This window comes from Eulemur rufifrons, chromosome 19, assembly GCF_041146395.1.
Source record: "Eulemur rufifrons isolate Redbay chromosome 19, OSU_ERuf_1, whole genome shotgun sequence".
In the NCBI taxonomy this organism is placed as follows: domain Eukaryota; kingdom Metazoa; phylum Chordata; class Mammalia; order Primates; family Lemuridae; genus Eulemur; species Eulemur rufifrons.
The window spans coordinates 107,060,847-107,085,544 of NC_091001.1; positions in this window are offsets into that span (position 1 = coordinate 107,060,847).

Below are 24,698 nucleotides of genomic sequence, written 5' to 3' on the forward strand. Positions count from 1 at the left end.
AAGTTCAATTTAGAATGACCCAAAATTTGAAATAATCCGTAAAATTTCCAATGGATGAATGAATAAACAAACTATAATCCACCCTATATCAGTTTCCTATTGCTTCTGTAACAAATTGAAACAACACACATTTATTATCTTACAGTTCTGAAGGTCAGGCATCCAAAATGAGTTCTCCCGAAGCTATAACCACGGTTTTCTCATTCTTTCTGGATGCTCCAGGATAAAGCCCATTTTCTTGCCTGTCCAGCTTCTATTGGCCTCCTGCATTCCTGAGCCCACAGCCCCTTCCTTCGTCTCCAAAGCACATCACTTCAGCCCCTGCTTCTGTTGTCACGGCTGCTTTTTCTGACTTTGACCCTCCTGCCTCCCTCTAAGGATGCCTGCGATTACATTGGACCCACCTGGATAGCCCAGAAAAATCTCTGTGTGTCAAGATTGTTAATCACATCTGCAAAGTCCCTTTTGTTATTTATGGTAATATATGCTCTCAGGTTTTTAATGTTAGGATGAGGACATCTTTGGGACTATTCTTCTTTTACTTTTCATCCACATAATGGAATACTATTGAGCAATGAAAAGGAACACATTGTAGGCAGGACAACAGTTTGGACGACTCCTGAGGGCATGATGTTGCATGAAACAAGCCAGTTTGAAAGGGTCATATGCTGTGTGGTTCCATTTATATGACTTTATTGCAAAGACAAATCTGTACTTATGAAGACTAGATCAAGGATTGCCAGGGTTAGGGTTAGGGCAAGGTGTGACCACAAAGGGATAGCATGAAGGAGTTTGTTGAGGTGATGGAGGATTTTAGATTCTGGTTGTGGTGATGGTTACATGCATGGATACCTGTCCAAAATTTTGCTTTACGAAGTTAATTTTTTTCTCTGCTAAAAAAAAAAAAAGCATACATCTGGTTGGAAACGAATCCCAATCACTCTCTGAGTTTTAGTATGTCTTTCTCTATACTAGCTCCATGCTTGCGTGCACTCCTGCTCTCTCTCTCTCTCTCTTTCTCTCCGAGGACGATTGTACTACAGAAGCCTGGAGGCGCCCCCCACTCACCTGCTGGATCCTCTTGCAGAGAGTTCACAGATTCATCCAGCTCTCGTCCTCCCAAATAGGTGTCAGTAAGGACAGAGAACGCTCCTCGTTCTAGATGCCTGGAGCCCCAGGAGACCTGGAAGAAGGACGTTCCTGGGTGCTGCAGCTAGGACCCCACTTGGCACTGGTTACTGAGAAATCTCCCTGCAGCAGTGGGTGTCTGACACTTTTTATTTAGTGCTTTTAAAAAATATTTATATCTTTGGCTTTGTTTAACATTTTTCACTGAGTTCCCTTTTCCTTTCAGGACGCAGAGGCCAAAAACAACAGAAACTGAGTTACAGGAGCCTCAGCAAAGTCGTCTCCCGAGACGCCACCATCTCCTGGAAAACTCTCCTCAGAAGTTTACGAGACAAATATAAATATATACTAGATGAAGTTTTCAGTGACCTTTAAACTGTTTGCATTTCAGGAAGATTCCAAGACGAGTTTCTGTCCCTGGCAGATCCTTGGGATTCTAGGCTTACATTAAAAAATCTAAACCAGATCACACTTTAGGCGAAGCATCCCAGAAACTGCATCACCGTGGAATCTGGGTGTCAAAGAGCCACTCCTCCTTAATGCTGGCTGTGTGTTAGGAAATGTGTTCGGCCCTTTTTCTGTGTGGTTCATCGAATCTCAACAGCTGTAGGAGGAAGGGTTTGTTATTCTCATGATACAGAGGAGCAAATCACACAGCCTGAGGTTATATACCCTGTAAGAGTCTCAGATTCCTTGTGTGTAAATGGATTTATGTTGCCTGTCTTGCAGAGTTGTTACAGATTTAGCACTGAGGAAGAGAACATAGTAGATGCTCAATAAATGGTAAATGTTATTACATGTGGTTAAACCATAATCCAAACTTAAACCCCACAGGCTTCAAAGGGCGAGTTCTTCCCAGTTTAGCCGACAGGCTCCTCTGAGACCCAGGCAGGCAGGCAACTTCTGCTGCCCTGTGCTTCATGGCCACAGGCACGAGAGACTGCTGTCCTAGCCTTTAATGGGACCACCATCACCCCTCTGCTGTGAAGCGAGGGGGCCCTCTCACTGGAGCACCTCTTCCTTTCTGCCTACAAAGGCAAGGTGCTCTTCTTTTTCAGGGATTTCTATCATTCACTGTGGTGACAAGCTGGAAGGTGAAAAAAATAGCCAATATGAGGAAACAGCCGACTGTGGCATCCTAAAACGCCCTTGTGATCTGGGATCAGGGGCACTGGTCTCTTGTTCCTAGCACCTTCTGGATACAAGGTGACCACAGTGAGTGCACTTCTGCAGTCTGTATTCTGTAAGGCCTGGTGCGTGCTCCCCACAGTCTCCCAGGGGAGCTTGAGAAAGGGACAGTGAGGACCATCTTTCTGCCCCCAAGAAGGTGCAGTTCGGGTAGATTATTTGTGTCCAGTGTCTCCAGTGAGCATTTTTGTTTCTGATGCTCTTGAGCTGAGGCAACACTCGCTGCCTTAAGCCTCTGTGCCACTCACAACTGGGTAGTTGCTACTTGGTACTTTTAGATGTTGGCAGAAACAGGTGGGGGTGGAGAATTAGCAAAATACGAGCAGTATCAGAACTAGAAGAGGGAATTATGCGTATACCTACAACGCAGTGAAATAACATTTAGATCAAATGGGAGAATAAGCTCTCCGGTTTAATAAAACTCTAGCTTAGAGACCTTACTATTTTATATTACGTGTTTCTTCCCTCTGGTTTTAAGTATTGAATGATCATATTTGAAAATATATTTTAAAAAATAGAGGAAGTAAAAGTAGCAGGGGAATAATTGCCTATAACCCTCACCTAAAGATAAGAACTGATAACATTTTGGGTATTTCCTCCTGTGGCTTCGCTAGTCAGCTCTCTGCTTGTGTAGTTGGGGCCATAGTGTGTATGTGCATGTGTGTGTATGTGTGTGTGCGTATGTGTACTGTTCTGTGTCCTGCTTTCCTTATCCAATAGAAACCATTAATATTTCCCTTACCATAAAAGACAAGAAAAGACTGAGGAATTTTTACTAATGGGAAGAGACTAAGGAGACACAACAGTTTTATGCAAAGCGGGAATTCTGGGTAGGATCTTGGAACAGAAAAAGGATGTTTATGGAAAAACAAGGGAGTCTATTAAACTCTGAAGTTTAAGTAATAGTATTGCAGCAACATTCATTTCCTGGTTTTGTTATTTGTACTATGGTTACGTAAGATGTTAACATCAGGGACAGTGGTGGACAGGTATGTGGGAACTCTCTGTACTCTTTGCAACTTTTCTGTAAGTCCAAAAATAGCTCAAAATAAAAAGTTTTAAAAATTTCTCATTATATAACAACATATTCATCATAGAAACAATTCTATTATTTCATGTGGCTCATGAAAAAGTGCTGCAACAAACATTGTTGCAATAAATATCATTCTTTTTATAACCTTCCTCAACTTGGAGAACTTTTTCAAAATTAAGCCTCAGAATGAAATTACTGGGTCAAAGGGTTTGAAGATATTTAAGGTTTTTAATACATATTATCAAATGTCTTTTAAAAAGTCTTTTGCCAATTAGTATTCTGACTTATGTATGCTTTTTATAATTAAAGACATCTATACGAATGTGATAGGTGAGAATGGATTTGAGACTTTCTAGATTTCATTTCTCTATATAAAAATTCGGAACTGTACCTTTTGATCCTGATGGTTAGGGGTTTTCTTATTGATTTGAATAAAGGGTATATAAATAAATAGTGACAATTCTTTGTCTATGTGATCTGCACAGATTTTGTTTGACTTAGCAATATTTGAAAAAATATTCAAAAATATATCAAAGTACATACCTTAATGGAAACAGGACTTTAAATACTTCTTAAGTAATATTAGGACTCAGATTTGCAATAATGAATTAAGACATATTAGTAATTATTAAAATTCTCAAAACAGTTTATTCTCTCTAATATGAAAAGAATGGCTCCAACGCTTCTTGCACTAGGGATAATTAGTAGTAGAACTGAATTAAACTTCCAAATTAAGTAAATGAATTAATGACTCTACAACATGCTGTAGTTCAAAGAATACTGACTTAGATACAGGATGCATGGATTGGAATTTAGCCCACGTATCACTCAGGCTATGTGACTTCAGACAGATCACCTAACCTGTTGTGGCCTTAGTTTCTTCTTTTTTCTTTTCTTTTTTTCTTTTCTTTTCTTTTCTTTTTTTTTTTTTTTTTGTCAAATGGCAATTATACCTGCTCTGCATCCATCAGTATTGTGAAAATATAATCATATGATATGGTATGATATTTTAGACCATAAATCTATTTATACATTCATTCTGCAATTATGGAAAGGCTAGAGTAACACAGAACAAACATTAGGTTCCTGCAAACAGCTATTTGCAATGACAATTAATTGCCCCTGAGACTAGCTTAAAACTCTAAATATTATATTTGAAAATATTTTTGTCTTTTGTGTTCTATGAATATAGTTTGGCCATCCAAAGTTTTTTTCTTTCCTCTTTGTCCTCCATTAGGGAAAATTTAGGGATAATGAATACTTAGGTTTTCTAATAAGTAATTTTTCTATATTTTTAAGAATTTGTCAATTTCATCTAGGTTTTCAAATTTAGTGTCCTAACATTGTTCATAGTATCCTTTTAAAGTCTGCATTATTTAGAGTTAATTCTTTCTCATTTCTGGAACAGTTTGTGTATGCCTCCCCTTTCTTTCTTATCACCACCAGAGGTCTGTTTGTTTTATTGTTTATTTTTCAATGAACAAGTATTTGTTCTATTGAATCCTCTTTTGATTGTGTTTTTTTTTAAATAATGTTATTATTTTCTGTTCTCATCATTCTCTCTTTTCCAATAATTTTTGTTGTTTCATTATTTTTCACAATATCTTAAGAAAGATGATTTCTGCATTATTTTTGTCATTTTTTTCTAATATAAGTATTTAAAGTTATACTTTTCCCTTTGAGTTCTGCTTTTGCTTCATTCCACTGTTTTATCATGCAGTACTTTCATTTTCACTTCATTTTAAATGATTTCTAAATTCCATTATGATTTCTTCTTTGCAGTATTCTATGTATATCTATTAGATCAAGCTTATTATTTGTGTTTGAATTTTCTACTAAAGTCCTGTTTTACAACTGCTTGAATCTATCTATTACTGAGAGAAACATATTAAAATCTGAAGAACAATGGTGGTTTGTTGATTTCTTAATTTAATATTGCCAGTTAAATTTTTAAGAATATTTTTGAAGATTAGATGTAAACAAGTTCAAAAGTAAATATTTGAAAAAATTTATTACTGATTGCCTTTATTTTTAATGATGATTTTTTTTCTTAAAGTTGATTTTGTTTGGTATTATTATAGTTATTCAAGTCATCCTTTGGTTCTCATTTGGCTGGTATATCTTTTTCTATTGTTTTAATTTTAGCATTTATTTACTTTCCTACTTTTATATGCCTGTATGAAAGCATATATGGCTAGACTCCTTTAACCCCATTTAGCAATATTTGTCTTAACTTAAGCAGTTATTTGTCATAATTACTGATACATTTAGATTTATTATTTCTTTATCTCGTTTTATAATTTATCCCGTATTTTCAACATTTCTTATTTTCTTCTTTCTTGCCCTCTTTTGAATATCTACGAAGACTAATGATGTGTTTGTGCATGTATTTTTCCCTTACTGGTTTTCATGATGCACAACATCTTAATTTAAAATAATCTAGCTTGGATTAAAACCAACTTAATTTTATTAAAAGAAAACCTTTGGTCCAGTATAGTTCCATTCCTTCTAATCTCCTTTGTGCTATTATTTTCATATGAGTTATATCTTATACATAAAAATACATCAACAGTGCTTTATTATTATTGCCTTGTGCAGCTGTTTTTAAAATAAGTCATAAAATAAAAGTTACAAATTTAAAACAATTTCCTTGTCATTTATATTTATCTTATAGTTATTCTAAACACTGTACTTTATTTCTTCATGTAAACTGGAGTTACAGTCTAGTGCCTTTTTATTTCAGCCTGAAGGATTAACCATTAGTATTTCATGTAGGGAAATTTGGCTAATGATAGGTTTTCTCAGTTTTTGTTTATCTGTAAATGTCTTAATTTTTCTTTTGTTTTTGAAAGATAATTTTGTTGAATATACAATTCTTGATTGATTGCCTTTTTTTCTCCAGCACATTGACAGTCATTCCACTGCCTTCTGGCTTATATGGTTTCTGATGAGAAGTCATTTGTTAATCTTATTGAGACTCTCTTGTATACAACTAATCACTTTTCCTTTGCTGGTTCCAATAGCCTCTCAGTCTTTTGATTGTTTATAACGTGTCTCGATGTGAATCTCTTTGAGTTTATCTTACCTGGGGTCCATTAAATTTTTCAGAGTTTTAGATTAATGTTTTTCATCAAATGAGAATGTCTATGCTCATTTTTAAAAATCATTCTTTCTCTTTCTCTCTCTTCCTCTTTTCTGATTTCCACAATGTGCGTGTTGGTCTGTTTGATGTTATCTCACGTGTTTCTGAAGCACTATCTATTTTTCTGAATTCTGCTTTTGTTTCAGTTCCTTAGATTGAATCATCTCAATTGACCTACCTTCAAGTTCACCTATTCTTTCTTCTGCCAGCCCAAATTTTCTGTTGAGCCCCTCTAATGAATTGTTCATTTCAGATATTGGACTTTTCAACTCTCAAATTTGTATTTGGTACTTATATTATAATTTATATCTCTTTATTCATTGTTTTGATTCAGTGAGACATATTATCATACTTCTTTTTACCTCTTTATACATGGTTTCCTTTAGCTTTTTAAACATATTTTGAATAACTGATTCAAAGTCTTTGTTTAGTAAGTTCAACATCTGGGCTTGCTGGCAGACAGTTTCCTGTAAATGGAACATACTTTCCTATGACCTTACATGTCTCTTAATTTTTTGTTGAAAGCTGGACACTTTAAACAATAATGTGACAAATTTAAACCTCCAACCTTCCACCAAGGCTTTGCTGTTATTATTGTTTGTTGTTGTTTTTTGTTCAGTAAATTTCCTGTACTAATTTATAATGCCTTGGAGGGTTTTTTGTGTGTTTTCTTGGTTGTTGCTTTTGGGTTTTTTTTTTTTTGGTCAAGTGCAACCACTGATGTCTCTGATTGGTTAATTTACTGTTCAGCTAATGATTGCACAGTTTTTTTCTTAAATGCCTTGAAATAATAAGCCTTCCAGCCTTTGCTGAGAGGCTCTATGTTTACGTATGTGTGGTCAGGAATTTCATTTTCCTGACTGGTAATTTACAACTCTTCATTGGCCTTCAATCTCTTTGTGCATATTTTCAATGTTAGCCAGAAGTAAGAGATATGTTTGAGCTCTTCAGAGCCCCCATTGACATCTCATTTTCTTTTTATTATTATTATTATTTTTAAGCTTTGTAGTCAGCCTTTTGTTAGTCCCAACTCATATTGCTGCCTCATGCAGCTGTCATGTTAAACAATTGCCACTTGTTTTCAACAAATTACCCAGGGATAGCACTGTTTTCTAAAGCAAGCCCTGAGTCAGGTGAAATGAAAGCAAGCCCTATGAATAGAGCATTTTTAGAGGGTTTCCAGACATGTCAAGTTATGACAATTCTCTAGGGATGGGGCTTTGGGGGATCTCCAAAGCCATTATGTTAGCTCTAGTGGCTTCTAGATGGATGATTTTTAATGAAATTTTAGCCATGCTTCTGTTGGTTTTTAAGGATATCATGTAGCTGGGAGAGAGGCAGGTGGGTATAGAGCAAGTTAAAACACCAAAAAACTTATGCTTCTCTTTCCAAGATTCAGCCGTTTTTGAAAATAAATGCTCTTGGGATTATTGCAAGGCTTCAGTTAATTTTCAGAGATTTGGACAAGTTTATTTTTATTTTTATTTTCTTTTTTTTTTTTTTTTTGCCATTTTACTTATTGCTTTTATGGAGGAGTGGATTTTTAAAGGGCCTTTCTCTGCTATTCTGGACGTGTATCTTGTTTCCTACAAGGATAAAAATAATTCCTGCAATCCAGCAATCATGCTCCTAGGCATTAACTTAAGTGATTTCAAAACTTATGTCCACACCAAACCTTAAATGACTGTTTATAGCAATTTCTTTCATAGTCACCAAAAACTGGAAGCAACCAAGATGTCTTTCAGTACATGAATGGATAAACAAGCTTTGGTATATCCATACAATAAAATAATAGTCAGCAGTAAAAAAGGCTATTCTATCAAGCCATGCAAAAACATGGATTAATCTTATATACATGTTGTTAAGTGGAGGAAGCCAATATGAAAAGGCTACATACTGTAAAATTAAATTTATGTAATCTTATGGAAATGGCAAAACCATAGAGATTATAAAAAATCATGTTTCAGAGTTTGAGGTAGGGAGGAAGATTAATTAAATGAAGCAAGAGTATATTTTAAGTTGGTGAAATTATTCTATATGATATTGAAATGGTGGGTATATTTTATTAGGCATTGTCAAGACCCCTAGAAATTTACAGCACAAAGAATTAAACTTAATGTATACGAGGTTTTTTTTTAAATAATCATGTATGTGGTTGGTTCTGTACCTTAAAACTAAGGTTATAGCATAAAATGCAGACTGTCACAAAATAATATATTTCCAATGCATAAAATAACCTCACTGAAGTATGTTGTGAGGGTGAAGGAAGATGCTACCTAAATCAACTTTGGAAATAAGTGGCGACTGCAAGAATAAAGGCAAAAGCAACTATACATAAGAACTATGCCATAGTTGATAAAGTTGTTTGCAACAAGGGTACAGGTTAATAATTCTGATGCTGCTCTATGTGGATACAAGAACTGAACAACTAGTAAAAAAATGGTGGATGGTGAATGGTGGGAGCCGTTATTTCTTGCTGGCATGGATGGTTGCAGATAAGCAAAAGGAAATGACTAGAATGATCCATATGGTAATAGATTAGAGTTGGAGACATGAGTGTGAACTCATGTTTCTCTTAATGTAGATGCAGATAGTCGAAGGCAAAAACATTTGTAGATATGTTTATATAAGTGGGTTAGTACACGCACATACATCAGAGCACACATATCTCCTTGCTCTGTCGGCTTAGAAACAATGACACTCCAGTTGAGTGAACACAACTAGGGTCCAGATTTTGGCTTCTAATGCCATTCTTGAAAGAAAAGTACTAGGGCTTTTGGGAGAAATGATTGGTTCTAGGGCCACAGGAGGGATCAAAGTGAGCTTGGAGCCCCTTGTAATATCAGAAAGCAAAGAATTCCTTAACACACACAGTGATAAGGTATGTCAAAGGAACACAGGAGGCAATTGAAAGAGCTCCCAATGGCCAAAGCTAGAACAATTTGGCAAAAAATAAAAATAAAAAAATAAAAAATAGTGTGGGATTATAACCAAAATATAAAATAAATATCAAGAAAGCCATACTAAGATTTAAAAAATTGAATAAATAAATTAATAATGGGGAGAAGTAAACAAATCTCTGGTATTTATGAATGACTGAGTTAGTACTATCAATGAATAGTATCATTCAATATTTCAAATACAAAAATGAATAGACACCCTGAAAAGATTTTTATCCTACTTTTATCAGAATTTTTCTTTTTATAACAACTGTACCTGAAATATGCAGGTTAAAATTCCAAAGTCTAATGACAGCCCTCATTTCTTGCTTCTGGAAACACAGTTGCTATAAATTAACTTTGAGTTTAAAGTGTCATCCAGTGCCCCAAAACCTACTGTCGCTGGACTGATGCCAAAGAGTCTTAATTTCTAGGTGTCAGGTTTATTTTAATGAAAGTTTCATCTCGGGTTTATTTGTTCTATAACAGTGATTTAAAAAATTATACCTATCTCTGAGCTAACTTCAGGAGAGAAAGAGTCTAACTCGGCAGAAATGTTCCGGCTTCATTATACACGGACCCTTCAGGCCTATCCCAGACACAGTAAATCCCATATCTTGTGGAAAATGTGTCATTTGCATGGCATTTTCCCTTTGAGGATATGTGTGTGCACGTTTTGTGCCAACGGCAGTTGAGAGAGTAACAAGAGTCTGTGCTGGGTGAGGTAACTAGCTGTGGCTGAACAGTGTGCTTCAACTGCTTGTGGAAACTCCCAGGCAGGGAACTGTCTGTTTTTTTCCCTTTATATCAGTAAAAAAGCGTCCATTTTATTCAAAGTGCCAATGTTGAGTTTGTGCAAAACATTGAATCCTTTGTCACTGAAAACCCACTTCTCTTGTATGAAGCATGTCATTGTGCACCACGATAATGTCTCATGCTCTCGGAAGATTTCGTCTGACAAACATCTATGTCAGTTGTACCGTTGAGCCCTGAATAACCTCCCCACCAGACCCAATCCCTTCCACTGACAACTCTGCCCTCAGAACACAATCAAGAAGCATGGAACGGTGGCCATGTTCTACAGATTAAGTAAATGGAAGCTTATGGAGAGTAAATGACACCCGGAAGTTAGGGAACCACGAAGTAGAGCAGCAGTGCAAATTGACTGTGAGCTGATTGTTTTTAGGGACAGAGCTTAAATTCCCTAGCATTGTGCCTCGGCCCTAGTATATCATTAGATGGAAGCCCAGCTCCTGTGCAGTGATTTCTGGGATCTCAGAGTTTGGAAGAATTTCTCCTTTTTCTCTCTCCCTTAATATCTCTCATTCTCCCAGGCTCCATAAATTTCAACCTCATTGTGCATCACTGTCTGCCTTTTGCTGAATCCACTTGGGTATGTGCCTGCTCCACCTGTACACTGTGAGCACATGAAGGGCAGGGCCCAGGGTTGACTCTTCCCTGTACCTGTAGCCCCCACCGCAGGTACTCATGTAGGTCCTGGGATGAATTGGTGTTTGATAAATGACCATGGAACAGGACCAATTATGGTGAGAAATTTAAGATGGGGAAGGTTGGGAGTTGGAAGGGAACTAATACACCTTGATCACCCCCTGCATGGCAGGCTGTGGCCTCAGCCCTTTACAGCAGTTCTATTAATGGAGACACTAATTTCTGACTACATCTTACCACGCCCATTATAAAGATGAAGGAAACTACACTCTTATGTCATTTGCCCAAGGTCACCTAACTAGTAAATTATCAGAGCCAGGATTTGAACCCAGACTGGGCAATTCCATAATTGGTGCTCTTTGTACTAAAAGACAACTGCAGGTGAATTGACAACATTATGAGGAATTTAGGACCTCGAGGACCGAGGACTAAGCCTATTTATATTCCACATAAGCATGATATACCAAATACCTGAGAAGAAACAGGATGGGGAATTTTCTATGTGCTATTTTATCTGAGCAAGGAACATTGGGGTCTATTTTCATTGGCTTTCTACTCATTTTTTTTTTTTTACAACTGAGAACAACTGAATATTTTCCACATGAGTATAAGTGGATGTCTCAATTACAAAGGTGCCTAGAGCTCAGACTTTCTTAACTTTCAGTTTAGGTATCCACCCTGCATTGCACAATCATCAAATGGGATATGATGCAATTTTTTTTTTTTAAACAGACTTTGCAAAACAAGTATTGGGTAACCAGAATCTCTCTTTGTTCTCGTATGTGCCTAGCAACCTTGCAGGTCTGTTTGACAGAAAAAATTTGCCCTTGGACAGCAATTCAGCAAGATACTCAAAGGCTGGGAAAAGCATGAGACTTTGGAGTGTTGCAATCCACTGGCCAGGCTGAGATTAACCAAGAAGGAAGTGCTCGGGCTCCCTGTGCTAAGGCAGCGGGTGCAGAGAGAGGAGCCAAGTTCGTCGGACACATTCCAGCCTTTACTTTGTGGACTGGTTCAGGGCCTGCAGCAGGAGTTGGAAAACTTTCTATTTTTTTCTGTTAAAAAAAATGACGCAACATTACAGAAAATTTTGAAAAATGAAAAATTAGTTACACCTCATTTTGTCACCCCAGCAAAAGTGATCTCACTTTTGTTTATTTCCTTCCAGGGCTCCTTCTCATTCATACATACTTTACACATGGAGGAAAATAAAGCAAGCAGCATCTGCTGAGCACTACTTGGCTAGAAACCGGACTCCATGATTTGTATTTGTAATCAAATTTATTTCTGTTAAAAATCCTCCAAAGTCACTCAAAAGATTTGCCCTTATTTTACAGATAAGACTACAACCCAAGAAAATTTCAGTACCTATCTAAAGTCTGCTGAGCAAGTCAGGAATCTGGGATTCAAATCCACTTTGCATGATCACAAAACCAGTGGTTTATTCTAAATCATAGTCAATCAGCTCTATATCTTGCTCATTTACCATTACATCCAATTATATTATTTTATTATACTTATTTAAATTAATATTTTAATATATGTAATCTAAATAACAATAAATATATCACCATTTACTCTAGAACACTAAGTTTCACAGCAGGTATTAATCTCAGCCTACAAAAAATTCCAGTTTGTAAGAAATGTAACTTTACTTGCTATCAATAGACAATATCCATTTCAAGCCTCTGTTTTGCCAGATAGTAGAAACCTCATCTCGTCAATGAGATGCAGTTTTATCCCTGGACCCTGGCAGATTCCAGAGGCTATTTTTGTGTTCCACGTTCTTACGGGGTGCCTGGAATGCTGGGAAGAGAGCTGTGTGGCCCTTAGATGTTTATCCTCTGTCTGCTTTAACATCTTCTGGTTGCCCTGATACTATTGTAGCTCCTAGTTATCTGTCTTTACAGATCACTCTCATCCTCCTTTACCCACTGCAAAGCCAGTCCAGACCAGGCTTCCTTTACCCTGAGGGCAGGGAGACAGGAGCAGCACGACTGGATGCATGGGTTTCCAATGTCTGCTCAGGGAGGGGTTTCATGGCCCTGCTTCCTCTGCAGCTGGGTCCCTGCTTACAGTGGATTTGCCGCCTCTGTAAATGAGGCTCTCAGGCAGGCCCGGGCTATGGAGCCAGCAGCAGCCTTTGTGTGACTGGGATCAAATCTGGATTGGGCCAGGGCAAGACAGGACACTGGAGTGGCACTTAGAAGTTCAGTCTCAGTACAGATGCCCAGTGCGTGGTTACGTTTGCATTAGTCAGGGTTCTCAGGGAAAAAGAACAAATAGGATGGAGACACACACACACACACGTATATGAGATTTATTTTAAGTGACAGCCCCTGGTGATTGTGGAGGCTTGGAGAGTCCAAGATCCGATGGGTGAGGCTGGCAGCTGAAAAACAGGAAAGAGTCCCAGTCAGCGCAAGGCAGTCTGCTAGAGAACCGCTCCTGGCTGGGCGCGGGGCCATCAGCCTTTTGTTCTGTTCAAACTTTGCAACGATTGGCTAAGGCCCACTCGCATTAAAGAGGACCATCAGCTTTCCTCAAAATCCACTGATTTAAATATAAGTCTCATCCAAAAACATCCTCACAGAAAATCCAAAATAATGTTTGATAACATATCGGGCACCACGACCCAGACAAGTTGACATATTACAATTAACCCTGGCGACATTCCTCGCTGAAGCAGCTCTATAAACACTAGCAGCAAAAACGGGCTACCACTCTCCAGGGCTTATGAAAATTAAAATAATCTGCTGATTATTTTAATCCAAGCTCTCAATGTCTTAGGGTTACTATGAGAGCGGGTATTTTCTAAAAGGAAAAAAAAAGCCTATATTTACAGCACATGAATTAATTCACTTAAGAAATATTAACTGTTCCTGACATTAATGTTAATCTCTGTCAATTCACAGGTAAATAAAGTTCTGTTCTTTGCCTCAAGGAATTGTCTTTAATGCAGAGACAAAAAACTAAACAAGAACTTGTCAAACACTAAAATAATTGCTTAAACGGCAATAATCAAGAGTGCTATGGGACTCTGATATTTTGATCTTTCATCAGTTTTCCTTCACTGGATTTTGCATGGGTGTTAAGCCACGGGCTGCACCGAGGGGTGTTAGAAGAGACAGTCATAAGAAATATGCCCCCATATCAGTGGTAAGGATGCCATGGAGGGTGACATTCATAGCATCACATGGTGCACCCTTTATGAAAACCTAGGGTGAAGGGTATCTTGATTCCAGAAAACAAAATGGTTGTGCTTCTCCTTAGCTACCAGTTTGTTTTAGCCTTAAGGACCAGTTAATTTTACAAGGGATTATATATATATGGTTTTTCTTTACTTTGGCTATAAAGGAGGAAACAGCTAAATTTGCGATAAACTGCAGCACCAGGTGGCATTCATTTTCCATACTGACTGTACTCCTTTACTCGAGTCTCTCTCTTCCCCACTTCTCTCTCTTTTTCTCTTTCTCTCTCTCTATCACACACACACTTTCTGTTACTTCCTTTATTTTTTTTCTTCACTATATATTTTTCAAAATCTTACTGTATTTAATAGAGAGTTGTCGGCCAACTCAAATCCATTTTAGAAAGACATAAGAAATTAGGTTGATGGCTGGATGGATGGAGGATGGATGGATGGGAAGACAGATTTTCCTTTGATAGAATTATGGAAAATGTCATTGAGGCAATGACACATTTGAGCTTGGTCTAAGAGGATGGTGTGGCTGTTTGTTAGAAGGGAGGAGGACAGTTTCTACCTGTGGTCGGCAGCAGGGAGGGATGGGGAGTCTGCATTTGACTAATCTTTAGTGAACAGAGCTAATTAAGTAAGTGACTTAGTAATCACATCATCTGGTTAATGCACTTCAGAACAGGTCCCGGATACTTTGGTCATTATGCTGATGGAAAGCTTTTTGAGAAAAAAAAAAAAAGCCGTCTCCCTATTCCCATCCTGTAATTATCCATTTCTTGCCTACCTCTTGCTGTTTTTGATAAGAGCCATTAGGATAATAATTACAGACTCGACTAATGTATTAATAACTCTGTAGATATACACTTCTTCATGCTTCTGTGAAAGACTGAAACACGTTAACCTTTTAAATGTCTTCAGTCACAGGCTGTGTCAGACATTTATTAATGACCTGGTTCAGCTGCCCAAACTCCAGCTAGCTGCAAACGTGTGCAATGTGTGGAAACAAAGCCTTTTCATTTTGCTCATGGTCATTTCCCTTTTTAGGAACTTGAAATGAAATACTGTGTTTATCCTGTATAGCCTAAGAATGTACGTCAGCTGCAAAGCCTGAAATAGACATGGTTTGCTGCCCTAAATATTTGATTCTTGAGTCAAGTTATTATAATTGCTAGACATCCCTCTTTAAATATAGAAGGACAGTAGAGCTGCATGTTTGAAATAAACATCATGCTCACAAGTAGCACAGTTCCTATTTAATTTTTTAAAATAATATCCTCAGGTTTGGTGAGTGCAGAAGGCTGTTGAAATACTTGACTCATCCAAACTCAAGCAGCGTTAAGGAGACGTGATTAAGAGATCTCCGGATTATGAGAGGGTGTTTCTAGCAGCTAAGGAAGGTGTAGTTACTATAAGACATAAACTTCAGCATGCACTTGTATGAATCTATGGTTAATCTGCCATTGCCCTAACTCTACGGCTGCTGTTTCACTCGTAAGTATTTTCAGATTAAAGAGTGAAACCAAATATATGTACCACAGACAAAAGTGCATATTAGGGAACCCAACTGACTTTGAACTGTTCGATAACTTATCTTCCACGACCAGGGCTTTAAGCTAAAGTTGCAAGGCTGCTTGATATCTGTAGAAATAGCTTTGGGACAAAGATATTTTCAAAGTAGTCCTACTTGGTACATGTTGAAGTTAGAAACAAAGGACCCGAAGTTCCTGTGCATATGGGATGTACCTGTACATGCGTCATGCCTGTGACTTAGCTTCTTGTTCCCATAGCATCATATTTGCCCTGCTTTTAGACACCAAAGTTTAAATTCCAATGTTAATTTTGAAAGAAACTTGGTAGAATTTGGAATAGTTTCATTTCTTGAAATTAGACGTAAGGAGGAGGCATAAATATGGTTTGTTTATTTGAAGAAGTCACAATGACAGGAGTTTTCTAATGGCTGTTTTGAAGATAATGGTGAAAACTTTAAAACTATATATACATACACACATACGTATACACACACATGTACACACACACACACACACACACAGAAAGAGAGAGAGAGAATTTGCGAGGGACAAGCTTGATGAAGATGGATGAGTTCTATCAACTGTGTCCAGTGCACCTCGTTTTTTTCCATCAGTAGTTTATGTACTCAACAAATATTTATTGAACACTTACTACCTAACTAGTGCTGTGCAAGTTGCTGAAAATACAAAGTATATTAAGACAGGCATTTTCTGCCAAAGTTGGCACAAACAGGTGCAAAGAAGGTTGAAATTTCATGAGACAGGCTGGATGCAAGTAAACGGGGGACTCTAAATGCTCCGGGAGGCACCACCCCCAGGCTGAGTGGGGGAGAAAGGAGAACACTGGAGGACGTTTCTGGAGGCTATGTGTGTGTGTGTGTGTGTGTGTGTGTGTGTGTGTGTATAGATATAGATGCTTTTTTTTCTTCCCTTGGTTTTGGCCATCTCTTTTTGTTTGGGTATAACAAAGGCAGAGAGGTGACTTAACTACATTTCTTTGTTCCTGGCTTACTATCGACACATGCATGTGTAAAGAAGGATGCTTTCCTATCCTTGTTTGTTTATATATTTATTTATTTGTTTCCCTTTCTCACCATTCCTCCCTCCCATTTCTCCCACCCCCACTATCAGCAGGAATTCTCTTCTGGTTAATGCTTCCCTTGGATTGTCTTTATACACGGTGTGCACCATTGTTTTATATGCATGCATCTCAATTTCTTATGCTCTTGCTAGATTCTCTTCTAAGCCATTGACAGTACTGAAGAGATGGTGTGTCCCATATTCAGTACTGTTTTATTACTTTCGGGTAGTTAAAACAAAGTACCTTAGACTGGGCAATTTATAAATAACAGAAATTTATTGTTCACACATCCAGATTGGGAGGTCCAATATCAAGGCACCAGCAGATTTTGTGTCTGTTGAGGGCCTGTTCTTCCTAGAAGGCACTTGCGGTGTTTACTCACATGGTAGAAAGGAAGGGACAAGCTCTCTCTGGCCTCTTTTATAAGAGCACTAATCCCATGATAAGGGACCTAATCACCTTCCAAAGACCCCACCTCCTGGCACTGTCATGCGGGGGGTTAGGTTCCAATATATACGTTTTGGGGGGACACAAACATTCAGATCACACAGTTGTTGCTGGCCTTTGCCCTCCCTCCACACTGGCACGGGTGGCAATGGGCTTTCTCTCCTCACCCGGTGAGGGCCGTGCACCAGCTCTTGGGTCCTGTCTGAACTATTCTTAGGCTCACAGAAAATTTTGTGTATTTTCCCACATCACTCTGGGCAAGTGGACTTTATATAACTGACCTAAAACATCCTGCTTCTATACCCCTGTGTGATATTCCTTCCCACATCACCTTGTGCACCAAGGTCCTGTCCTCCCTGGCCTTCATCACTGATTCTCTCCTACCCTCAGCCCCTCAGTCCTTCTCAGAAGTTCCCCATCCACCCCCTCCTTGGGGACCATCAGCTTTTCTGCCCTCACCCCCTTTCAGTTCCTTCTCTTCTCTCCAAGGCAGGCAAACTTTATCTAGTAATTGGCTGGGAGGATGACAAATTATGTCTATCCAATTAAATATTATTCTGAATCTTTTCTATTATCCCTAGCTCACCTAAATCTGTCACTTTTGCTTTCTGCATTCTGCTGTCATATAATTAGCTGCCCGAATGCAGGAGGTCAATAGGGTAATGAGACATATTCCTGAAAAAAATAGACCACAATGATTAATAATACTACAAGATATTTTCCCACTACATATGACTTATCAAAATAAAACAATGCCATATAAAGACACAAACTGTGTGCAACTTAATGTAAGCTAATAGGTCTTAAATATTTTATAATTCTGTTACTGAATGTATTATAAGTTTATCTACCCCCCAAATGCACATACACATTAGTATATAAACTACTGCGCAATGTCTATTTATCTTTCTAAAACTAGATATAGATATGGATCTCACACACTCATGCACAATACAACCCACATACAAATTAAGCTAAGGCCTGTGGTATGTCATGGGTGTTAACCTAAACCAAATGCCGGAAGGGAGCCCTTTTACACAGAGAGTTCTCCTGGGAGCATACGTGGATGAATCCTTTACCTGGCATAACATCTTAGCTGTGTGTCAAGCCATGAGAATCAAGCCCAAAATCTGGCACAGCAACCCTGGCCCAGGCAGGATGCGTAGGGGCTATCCTACTTGATCTGGGAGGTCAAATAGCCACTCAACTTAGCCCGAAGTCCACTCCACAAATCAACTCAGGGAGACAATCTTCAATTGTGCACTGCTAAGGAGGCTGGCCTGTGGTCTCGCCTGGATCAAGAAGCAACTCACCTAATCTTGGAGCCCAGCCTGCAGGCCTGTCCAACTACAGATCCCTGATAGCAGAATTACCCAGTCAGGGAATACATCCTGTGACTGGCCTGAACAGAAGCCATCATCGTCCCTAACCAGCAGTTCCACCTGACAGCAGCCGCCAGGCAGTGGTCTCACCAGACAGCAGAGCCCAGACAGTGGGGTCTCAGGACAGTGGAACCCAGCCAGTAGCTCCCCACCAACATCAGAGCAAAGGCAGTGGCCCAGCCAGCTAGAGAACTCACAAGCTCTGCCTCCCTGGGGTGGTCTGGTCCTTCCAGAATCACAGGCTGGTCTGAATAATGAAGCTCTGTCATTGCCGAAAAACACCTACAAAGGCCTGAATTTTGGCACGGAAAGCCTCGAAAGGACTTTGAGTGGGAGAGTGACAATGTCATATTTGGGTTTGGGAAGTTAAATCTGAAACCAAGTAGAGGATATTTTACACAATTCTTTGGTTTTTTTCTAAAAACTATATTTATTTGAGGGCATGTAGCACAAAAGTGGATTTATTTTATTTCCAAATGTTCTTAAATCTATTCTTTTTCTATATGTAGTAAGGAAGTTACAAAGATGAAGACAAGATGACATTCTGTCATGGACCATTTTGACATTAAAAACTTTATTTTTAATTTGCTGTCAGAGTCTAGACAAACTGTTCTGAATATTCTTAAAAATGGTACATTTTCATAACGTTTAAATAATTTATGGATTTGATTTCTGGAAACAGCAACAGTCATTTGATTCTTAGTAGCCTTTATTAATACGGGAGGTCAGAGTCACCCATACCATCTTACTGATGACCTGTTATGTGGCCGGCCCCTTATTTGGTTATCATTTTTATATTACACAAATATTATATTACTTTCTTCCCATCTCACAGATGGGAGACTGAGCCCCAGGTATTTGCCCAGTGAAACACAATCAGGAAAGGAGAGAGACCCGGTATTTTAAATCCCAAGTCCGTTTCTCTTTCCATTAGGCTACACTGTCTTCTAAATTGAATTGTTAAGCTAGAAGACAAATGGGAAATTATTGCTTTATGGGGTTACATTGAAGCTCTTATTGTCCGCTGATATCCAAGTCTCCAAGATATTTTAAACAAACAGAGACTGTGAAATCAGAAGATGTCCATGAATATTGTTTGTTTAATGAATCGACTATATTGAATCAAGTGTTACATACCAGATATTTTCTCTGGCATAATTTCTCCACATCCCCAGAGAAATTCATTTGTTTAGAGATGCTTTTCTTTATTAAAAACACAGTCCATGCATATTACATCACAAATCAGTCTTGCGTGAGTATGTGTGTGTGTGTGCATGCTGATATTCTTCATTGAAAACTAACTCATTTTTCAAAGCTCACACCACTTATTATCTCTTTGAGACTTGCCTGACATATCAAGTTCAAATTGATGACTCCCTCTTTGTAACTTCCATTGTTCCCTTCAGAAAAGTCTACGACAGCAATTCTAGGAAATGTTTGAATGTATTTGCTTTGAGGACTGTCTCCCTCCCCCGACTCAGAGGTACTTGCAGACAGCGACCAGGCATTTTCACCCTGTTTTCTCATGATCTAGCACAACCACAGGCACAGGGAAAGTAAGCAAGTACTTTTTGAATATAAATTTCAATCCAATTATCATTTGTTTCAAAACAGCATCATTTTGCTGGTTTCTGTATTACTATACTGAATTAAAATCTGATTCAAAACATAAAACAATTTTGCTGAGTGTATATTTTGTGCTAGGCACTACACTTTATCTCTGAGAATTTTAGTATAGCAATTTTAGATTATTTCATCTTTCCCCATTTTCTTGATTTGTGATGAGTGTCCGTGCCTGTGCCTGTGTGTGGGGTGTGAAACAAAGGAGGTCTGTGGGCTGGAGGAATTACACGAGGACTGTCTGGAAAGTATTCAGCCATAAATGTCTCCATTTTTCATATTACATGGCTGGACACTTTCCGGACAGCCCTCGTATGTTTGCCAAGTTGGTCCTGGTCTTTCTCCCTTGTTCCTCTTTGCCATGACAAGAACACCTGGACATCATGTCAGGTCAGCCTTGCTGAGCTGAAGATGTGGCAGCGTCTATGCAGTTGAGAAGATGCTCATCTTGTTAATCAAACTTGCTTATGACTTTGGATAATGTAGCCACCACATTGAGTTTTCTTCCTTTATACTCATAGATCTGCCGCCTTATCATACTGTGATAACACTGGGCACAGCTTGCCTCACCTAATCCACACAGCATGGGGCCCTTGAGCCCAGTAGGTGTCTGAACAGACTGGATCGACCAGGGCAGAGATTGTAGGGACTGAAATTTCTGTGACATGGAGATGGCTCATTTTTAAAAACACTGTTCCTTATGGGCCAGCCTTTGTCCGGATGTTGTGGAGAGTAACGAATTAGACTGTCCTCTAAAGGCTAGCTGGGGAGAGAGATACACCTTTGGTGAAGGTGGTGATGAAGCTGTGCACAGGAGACTGGGGACATTAGCAATAGGCCAACCCACAGGGCCCCAGGGGAAGGCGTCTGGTGGAACTGGTGCCTGAGCTAAGAACTGAGAGTTAAGGAAAAACATTCTGATGGAAAAGAGGATACGGAGGTGGCCTGAAGGAATCCTAATAGAACAAATACCCAGAACAAAGAAAGTATTAGCAACATGAAGCTGTGTAAAGTGTGTCATCAGAACCACAAAGAGTCTGTGCTGATATTTAATGGTATGAGGAGGGTGCATTGGTCAGCGTTCTCTTTGTTATGCTGCAGTAACAAACAACCCCCACACCACAGAGTTTTATGTGTCTCTCACGTTGTATAACAGCTGCAGCCACTGAGTGTCGACCACGGCAGCCATGACTTGGTTGCATGTGTCTTCTTCATTCTGGGATCTGGGCCGAAGAAGCAGCTCCTGTCTGGAGCACACTATTCTCATGGCAGAGGCAGAAAAGGAATGTTAGGACCGTGCAGAAAATCTTACAATTTCTGCTCCAGCTCAAAGCGTACATTGGTTTCTCTCATAATCTACCAGCCAGATTATGTCACACAAGGAAAAGAATTCTCATGGTGAAAGACAGGGATAAACAGCAACTCAAAGGAAAGGCCAGAAGTCCTTGGGAAGAATAGTACAGCAATATTCAGAGCCTGGTCCACCTTAGACAAAAGGTGATTTTTCCCAGGAAGGATGTCCCTATGAGCAAAAGGAAAGGCAAAGCCACCGTCTCAGTGGCCCCCGGGGCTCTGTGTTAGTTGGTTCAGGCCGCTACAGCAAAAAAGCATAGACCGGGCTGCTCAACAACAGAAATTTATTTCCTCACAGCTCTGGAGGCTGGGACGGCCAAGATCAAGCTTTCCTCAGATTGGGTTTCTGGTGGGGCCTCTCATCCTTCTCTCTGTCCTCACAGGGCCTTTCCTTGGCGTGTGCCCGTGAGTGGCGAGAGGGAGCAAGCTCCGTGGCGTCTCCTCTTAGGAGAACACTAATCCTGTGGGATCAGGGCCCCACCCTTATAAACTCCTTTCACTTTGTTTCCTTACAAGCCTGGTCTCCAAACACAGCCACACTGGGAGTTGGGCTTCAACATGTGAGTTTGGGAGGAACACAGACATTCAGTCTATAACAGACCCACGTTTTCAAAATTGCACCGAGTGGCTGCAGCCTTAGACGGCTGCCAGAGCTGGGAGTAAACAGGTCCTTCCTCTCGTGCCTCCTCCAGTGCACTGAGGGCGTGGGGACAGCAATCGGCCCTGCTGGGGTGGCCTTCCGGTCAGTGTTCACAGACCCACCACCCTCAACCACTGCACTTCCTGGTCATTTTCAAGCATCACACACAGCATCCCAATTTCCCGAAGTAGCCTTTCCATCCTTTTAACTCATCGATTCTCACTTATTGTCTATTTTTGTTTCTGTTTTAACATAAAAAGTGATTTATTTTATAAAACCCAGTCTAATTCCCCTATTCTACTTTACCCCCCCCCCACACACACACACACACACACCAGATTCATTAGCTATTATACTCCATCTGCAATGTCCTTCTGGTCACTTTCCTAACTACCTGGTCATGGTTCATGTCCTTGGATTATCTCTCTTTCTTAAATGTAAAACAAGGTCATCTCTGTCTCTCACAGGCTAGCCTAGAATCTAAGTAGGTCAATGGAAAAGTAAAAAGTAGAGAATCCATGAATGAGTGAATGAATGGCATGACTGAGAGTGTATCCTGTCCTTCTCCAGGGAAGTGTACATGCTTCATTTGGCCAATCCATCTTCCCTGAAAAACTCCAAACTGCACCATTAGTAGAGTGTGAGACATGACTTGAAGGAAGGAAGGGGGAGAGGGTGAGAAGGAAGAGAAACCTTCCAAAATGCCTGAAATCCCATTGTGTTGCTTACTCATGACTGTCACCTCAATCCTGTGCTACTGACCCTTTGTGCTGTCTCTGGGTCATCAAAGGACTCCTTACAGCTGGGAATCTAATTAGCCAGACAGGAGGACCAGGGCAGGAGCAGGCTCACTTCAGCTCGTTAAAAGCTCCCAGTCTCCTGCTTGGGAAATTGCTCTCCCGTTTTACCAGAGCTGTTTGCATTTTGCAGCTCCCAGGGGACAGAGGGCAGTGCTGGTTGGATGCCTGGCTAAGCCATTTGGCCCAGAGCCTCCATAAAACCTCGGCACCAGCCTTCCTGCCTTGGGGCTTTCCTCGTTAACCGAGGAGACAGGAGCCTGCTGTTTGGCTTGCAGAGGCCTAGGTGAGGCCGACTGGCCTCCCCTTCCCTGAGGGCTCAGGGCTGATGTAGAGCTTGGAAGAGGGCAGAAGCCAGGGCGGTGGTGTTAGACCGAGGGTACTGCTGGGGAAAGGGAAGGAGGTAGCAATGAAAATAAACATGTGCAAATCAAAACTCTGATTTACAAAAACATAAGCTGATGGCTCCCTGCTTAGGTAATCTCACAGCAGACATCTACCTCCCACTTTGAAATGGAACCTGAACCTAGCCTTATGCTTTACTTTATTGTTTTGTTGATATCTGTGCAATACTTGAAGGGTCTTCTTGCAGTTTAATAGTAATTGCAAGGCACTGTGCACCAGTAGTTTGCAGAGATAGACAGGGACCAGGCAACATGGTTACAACATCATTTCAACAATTTAGAAGATGGTCCCTACACATCCTCTAACAGCCAGCAGAGGGAACTTTCTAAACCCTTCAGCAGTGCTGCGCTTTGCCAGGTAAGGCTTGCACACAGTTGCTCAGAGTGCTTAGGGTCCAAGACCCTCTGAGAGCAGGTCCAGGCCACCCCAGCCACCTCTCCTTTCATATTCGTCTTTTAGGGTGGCTTGCTGCTGAGGAAAGCGGGTATCCCTGAATCATCACCTTGAGGGGACATAACGGCACCTAAAGAATATACAGGATTTAGGAAAAGAAAGGGTAGGGACAGCCAGGAGCTGAGTGTAGGGGGTGGAGAACTAAATCACTCTAATAAGGAGAGGCGGCCCAAAAAGTCTGTCAATGTAGCCACACATCCGAATAATACCTAATACACATTCTATTTTGAGTGGGAAAATCTATAAGAAAAAAAAGCAGGTATATTTCTCACCAAAGACAGTGCACTACGAAACAGGAACAGCAGTACAAGACAGTGAAATAATCTTTACTTGAGGGGAAAATGATTAGAGCAAACGGGGCCAGGAAGCATAAGAAGTCCCTTCCATCCCAAGCTCACAGTAACCTTTTCCCTCCCGCTGCGTAGGGGAGGGAGCAGGTTCGATTTCATTTGAAATCCTAAGGCCAGGGAAGCTCAGCTTAGGGGCTGGCCCAAATCACACAGTGCTCAAGGAGCAGGTCTAGAATGGGAACGTCCCCTGATCACAGGGTCACCTGCCACATCACTGTACTCGCCGGCGGGCACAGACACATCTCACAGCTGTCTGGTGTGTAGAGCACTTCATGGGGTAGGGTAAGAGATTGTGGCCTCTGTATCCAGACATCCCTGCCTCCCAATGCCAGCTCCACCCCTTGTGAATGATGTCACCTTGAGCAGGTTCCTTAAACTCTTCTGAATTGTAGTTCTTCAAATGTAAGTTGTGACACTGATACCTCTCATGGTGGGTGGCTGAAGGATTGGAGATTCTAGATGGAAAGTGATTCGCATAATACCTGGCTCGTGGTAGGTACTAAATCATTAGGAGCTGGAGTTATGTTTACTGGATGCATAAATTAATGAACCAACTAATAAGG